Consider the following 6,471-nt stretch of genomic DNA (forward strand, 5'->3'; position numbering starts at 1 on the left):
TGTATTAAGGTGGAGCAAGATCTGGACAATATCCAGGCCTGAGAGAAAGCAAGGACTGCAGATGCTGGAGGTCAGAGTTGAAAAATATCCAGGCTTGGGCTCACAAGTGGCAAGTAACATTTGCACCACACAAATACCAGGCTATGACCACCTTCAATGTGAAAAAAATTAACTAATGCCCAACGATAGTCATCACTGACACCACAGTCATTGAATGCTCCACTATTAATCCTGGGGGTTACCATTGACCAGAAATGGAACTGGACCAGCTGTAAAAATACTGTGGGTAATTGAGCAGATCAGAGGTGAGGAATAGTGCAGTAAGTAACTGACCTCCTGATCCCAAAGCCTGTCCCTCATCTAGAAGGCACTTGCCTGGATGGGTGCAGCTCTAACAACACTCAAGGAGCTTGACACCATCCAGGACAAAGCAGCCTGCTTGATTGGCACCACATGTGTAAGCATTCACCTCCTCCAACACCAGCGCTCAGTAGCAGCAGTGTGCACCATCTCCAAGATGCACTGCAGACATTCACCAAGGCTCCTTAGACAGCACTTTCTAAACCACAACCTTCATCATCTGGAAGGACAAGGGCAGCAGACACACGGGAAGGCTACCACTTGTGAGTTCCCCTCCAAGCCACCCTCCAGACTTGGAAACATAAAGCCATTCCTTCACTGGGTCAAAATCTGAATGGCATTGTGGGTCTATCTATCTCTCATAGGCTGCAGTTCAAGAAAGCATCTCACTGGCACTTTCTGATGGGCAACTGGGAATGGGCAATGATGCCCATATTCCATGAAGGAGAAGAACCCAGAGAGAAAAGCTGGTAAAAGGAATTGTGAGGTGGTCTGTGATTTTAGAGGGAGATACTGTCATCCTGACATCTGCTCTGTACATTTTTTTAAAAGTTTATTATTATGATTAGTGATCCCTGTCAATCCTGAGAAAGTGTCAGTACCGCTTCAAAGGGTTTTTGAGGTTCACTATGTTCCATGGACACCAGACCAGATAAGGATAACAATGCTCCTTCCATCAGGCCCGTTGGATCCTCACCACAGCTTGGTGATCACTATATTCAGGACAGACGTTTATTCCCAGATATTTATTAAGTTTTAAAAACACCCTTGCTCAAATCTGACATCAGATTATCAAGATTATTAGTCAGGGACAGTCCAACGGCAACAAAAATAAACTTGCATTTATATAGTGCAAGGAACAGACCAAAATAGCTCAAAACCCTTCAATGGGAACATAATGACACTGTGGCAAAGGAGATGGTATGGGTGGCATGGTGGCACTAGGGGCCTGGGTTCAATTCCACATTCTCCCTGTGTCTGTATGGGCTTCCGCCCACAATCCAAAGATGTGCAGGCTAGTTGGGTTAGCCATGGGAAATGCAGTGTTACAGGAATGGGGTGGATTTGGGTAGAATGCCCTTCGGAGGGTTGGTGTGAACTCAAAGGCTGAATGGCCTGCTTCCATCCTGTCAGGAATCCATGAGGTGTTTGGATAGGTGCCATCAAAGGAGTAGGTTTTAAAGAGTTGGAGAGTAAGGAAAAAGATGGCTGCAGATTTAGTTCAAGAGCTTAGGCTGTAGGCAGTTGGAGTGTAATAAAAGCACAAGGTCATGGGGCTTACAAAGTTAAAAATCACACAACACCAGGTTCCTGATGAAGGAGCGGCGCTTGGAAAGCTAGCGCTTCCAATTAAACCTGTTGGACTATAACCTGGTGTTGTGTGATTTTTAACTTTGTACACCCCCAGTCCAACACCGGCATCTCCAAGTCATGGGGCTGTAACTCCAATTTAACTCCCAACACCATTTGCTCCCCTTGACCTGCAATATCCTATTTCCACTGCAGGTGGCAGTGCTCACCACAAATTCTGATTTGTGTACACGATTAGCACAACCACACCCGGCCTGCTTTTCCCAGCAGTAAGGGCAATTTCTGAACCATTTCCTTCTGTTTCCTGCCATTTTGTTCCCATATCAGACAGTGAGTCATAGCAGCACAAAAAAACCCCACAATTCTTTGCAGATTTTCATCTAAAACTCGAGTGAGAGGTCAAAGCTGCTTCGGGTGAATGTTAAAAAGATTCTATGGCAGCGTTCTGAAGAGCAGTCAAGATCTTAACTGCTGTCTAAATCAATACCTACCCCTCAATCAACATTACAGAAACAATAATATCACCTTATTGTTCACTTGGAGGGTGGTATTGTGTAACATGGAGGGCTGTTGAGGCCAGGTCACTGAATATATTAAAGAAACATTTGTAGAGGCGAAAGGCATCGAGGGGCCTGGCGAGAGAGTGGGAGTGTAATGTTGAGACAAAAGATCATGATCGTGCTGGAGTAGGTCTGTGGTTTCCGTGTTACTATTTTCTGTGTTTCTGTGATCATATTGCTGACCACATTCATATTTTAAACGCAGTGATGTTCGTCTGTGATGCTGACACAGGCAGCAGCTGACACTTGCCTTGATCCCCCTCCTGTGGCTGCCAATGGTGCCCAGGTCTGTCCACAGCACATAACCCTGAAACTGTCTGCTCCTCTGAGATCCCTGGGCTGGTTTAATCCTGCAGCGGGCCCATACGCCCCACCGTTGATGCTGCTACTTTCAGCTGCCTGGGTGTGGGACTCTGGAACTCTGTCCCTAAAGCTTTCCCTCATTTTGTCGCTCCTTAACATCCAACGTGGCAGTGAAGTAGGACTCTTCACTGCAGCTTGTCTGCTTCATCAGTTTCTTTTTGAATTATAGAGTCATAGAGATGTACAGCATTGAAACAGACCCTTCGGTCCAACCCATCCATGCCGACCAGATATCCCAACCCAATCTAGTCCCACCTGCCAGCACCCGGCCCATATCCCTCCAAACCCTTCCTATTCAATACCCATCCAGATGCCTCTTAAATGTTGCAATTGTACCAGCCTCCAACACATCCTCTGGCAGCTCATTCCATACACGTATCACCCTCTGTGTGAAAAAACTGCCCCTTAGGTCTCTTTTATATCTTTCCCCTCTCACCCTATACCTATGCCCTCTAGTTCCCAGATCCCAGGAAAAGACTTTGCCTATTTATCCTATCCATGCCCCTCATAATTTTGTAAACCTCTATAAGGTCACCCCTCAGCCTCCGACACTCCAGTGAAAACAGCCCCAGCCTGTTCAGCCTCTCCCTATATCTCAAATCCTCCAACACTGGCAACATCCTTGTAAATCTTTTCTGAACCCTTTCAAGTTTCACACCATCTTTCCGATAGGAAGGAGACCAGAATTGCACGCAATATTCCAACAGTGGCCTAACCAATGTCCTGTACAGCCACAACATGACCTCCCAACTCCTGTACTCAGTACTCTGACCAATAAACACCTTCTTCACTATCCTATCTACCTGTGACTCCTTGAATTGAATTGATTGTCACGTGTACCGAGGCACAGTGAAAAGCTTTGTCTTGTGAGCAACACAGGCAGATCACAGAGTTAAGTAACATAGATAGTAAATAATAGGTAAACAGCGGCAAAAACAAAAACACAGGTACAGGCGAATGTTAAGTGTTTGTGAGTCCATTCTAACACAGGAGGGTAGAAACTGTTTCGAAACCGGCTGGTGCGTGTGTTCAGGCTTCTGTACCTTCTCCCCGATGGTAGAGGTTGTAGAAACACATTGCCAGGGTGGGATGGATCTTTGAGAATGCTGGCGGCCTTTCCTTGACAGTGGGCCTGGTAGATGGATTCTATAGATGGGAGGTTGGTTGGTCTTTGTGATTGTCCGGGCCGAGTTCACCACTCTCTGTAACCGTCTCCAATCTTGAGTGGTACAGCTACCATACCAGGTAGTGATACATCCAGACAGGGTGCTCTCGTTGGCACACTTATAAAAGTTAGCAAGGGTATTCACCGCCATGTCAAATTTCCTCAGCTGCCTGAGGAGAGGAGACGTTGTTGGGCCTTTGTAACCAGTGCGTCCACATGAAGAGTCCAAGAAAGCTTGTTGTGGATGATCACTCCCTGGAACTTGTCACTTTCCACTCGTTCCACCTCCGTGCTGTTAATGTGTGGGGGGGGGGGGACATGAGTAACATCCCCCCAAAAGTCAATAATGATTTCCTTGGTTTTGCCGGAATTGAGAGCTAGGTTGTTCTCGGTGCACCATTTTTCCAGGTTTTCCACCTCCTGTCTGTAGTCTTGTTTCGTTGCCATCTGAGATTCGACCGACTATGGTGGTGTCATCAGCGAACTTGTAAATGGCATTAGTCTGGTATTTGGCGACACAGTCATGGGTATACAGTGAGTACAGTAGGGGGCTGAGTACGCACCCCGGGGGGCTCCAGTGTTGAGTGTTAGTGAGGATGAAATATTGTCCCCAATCTTCACTGATTGTGGCCTGTGGGTCAAGAAACTGAGGATCCAGTTGCAGAGAGTGGGGCTTAGTCTGAGATCACAAAGTTTAGTAATCAGTCTCGAGGGGATAATAGTATTGAAGGCTGAACTGTAATCAATGAGTAGGATTGTTACGTCGCTGTTCTTGGTGTCAAGATGTTCGAGGGAGGAGTGAAGGTCAAGTGATATGGCATCTGAGGTGGAACTGTTGGTCCGATAGGCAAATTGGAGTGAGTCAAGAGTAGTGGGGAGGGTGGAGTTGATTAATGCCATGACCAGCCTTTCAAAGCACTTCATGACCAGTGAGGTTAGGGCCACTGGGCGGTCTCATTGAGACATGCTGCATGAGCCTTCTTAGGCACAGGGATGAGGTTGGCCTCTTAAAACAGGCAGGGACAGGGGCCTACTGCAGGGAGAGGTTGAAGATGTTCAAGAAGACCTCCGCCAGTTGATCTGTGCTTACTCTGAGTGCACGGTCTGGTACTCCATCTGGTCCCATTGCTTTCCTTGGATTCACACAAAGGAAACTGATCTGACCTGTGATGCAGTGATTTATTTCTCTTTTTGAGATTTCTTTCTTCCTTTCCGAGGGGCAACACGGTGGTTCAGTGGTTAGCTCTGCTGCCTCACAGCACCTGGGTCCCAGATTCAATTCCAGTCTCGGGTGACTGTGTGGAATTTGCACATTCTCCCTGTGTCTGTGTGGGTTTCCTCCGGGTGCTCCGGTTTCCTCCCACAATCCAAAGATGTGCAGGTCAGGTGAATTAGCCATGCTAAATTGCCCGTAGTGTTAGGTGCATTAGTCAGAGGGAAATGGGTCTGGGTGGGTCCCTGTTTGGAGGGTCGGTGTGGACTGGTTGGGCTGAAGGGCTTGTTTCCACACTGTAGGGAATCTAATCTAATCTTTCACCTCACCTCCAGACCTTGAGTGTCAAGTCAAGCCATGGCGATCTCCCGGCCTTGGTACGACGTCCCGGTCTCAGTGTGATCTCCCGGTCTCAGTGCGATCTCCCGTTCTCAGTGTGAACTCCTGATCTCAGTGTGATCTCCTGGTCTCAGTGCGATCCTCTGGTCTCAGTGAGATCTCCCGGTCTCAGTGCGATCTCCCGGTCTCAGTGCCATCTCCCGGTCTCAGTGCCATCTCCCGGTCTCAGTGCGATCTCCCGGTCTCAGTGAGATCTCCCGGTCTCAGTGCGATCTCCCGGTCTCAGTGCCATCTCCCGGTCTCAGTGCCATCTCCCGGTCTCAGTGCCATCTCCCGGTCTCAGTGCGATCTCCCGGTCTCAGTGCGATCTCCCGGTCTCAGTGCGATCTCCCGGTCTCAGTGCGATCTCCTGGACTCAGTGCGATCTCCTGGTCTCAGTGCGATCTCCTGGTCTCAGTGTGATCTCCCGGTCTCAGTGCGATCTCCCGGTCTCAGTGCGATCTCCCGGTCTCAGTGCGATCTCCTGGACTCAGTGCGATCTCCTGGTCTCAGTGTGATCTCCTGGTCTCAGTGCGATCTCCCGGTCTCAGTGCGATCTCCCGGTATCAGTGTGATCTCCTGGTCTCAGTGTGATCTCCTGGTCTCAGTGCGATCTCCCGGTCTCAGTGCGATCTCCCGGTCTCAGTGCGATCTCCTGGACTCAGTGCGATCTCCTGGTCTCAGTGCGATCTCCTGGTCTCAGTGCGATCTCCTGGTCTCAGTGCGATCTCCTGGACTCAGTGCGATCTCCTGGTCTCAGTGTGATCTCCTGGTCTCAGTGCGATCTCCCGGTATCAGTGTGATCTCCTGGTATTGAGAACCTTGATGTGAGATGGCAGTTGGAGGGACAGTTATTCTGAACTTTATTTTTCTGAAGAATTCCTACGATTTCATACTTATCTATCTCAGATGGCACGAAGGTCAGCAATACTGGGCTTTTTCTTTCTTTTATTTTTCTTAATTTTTACTGAAGAATGTGTATCTTAGGTACCTTTGTACCTGAGATGGTGCTGTATGTTGGGAACTTGTACACGTTTCCCTGTGCTCACGAGAGTACGTGACAAGAATCTAATCCTACAGCATGTCTTAATATTGCCAGCATGAGTTTAAACCGGGTTGCC

Source organism: Chiloscyllium punctatum, chromosome 39, assembly GCF_047496795.1.
Source record: "Chiloscyllium punctatum isolate Juve2018m chromosome 39, sChiPun1.3, whole genome shotgun sequence".
Classification (NCBI taxonomy): Eukaryota; Metazoa; Chordata; class Chondrichthyes; order Orectolobiformes; family Hemiscylliidae; genus Chiloscyllium; species Chiloscyllium punctatum.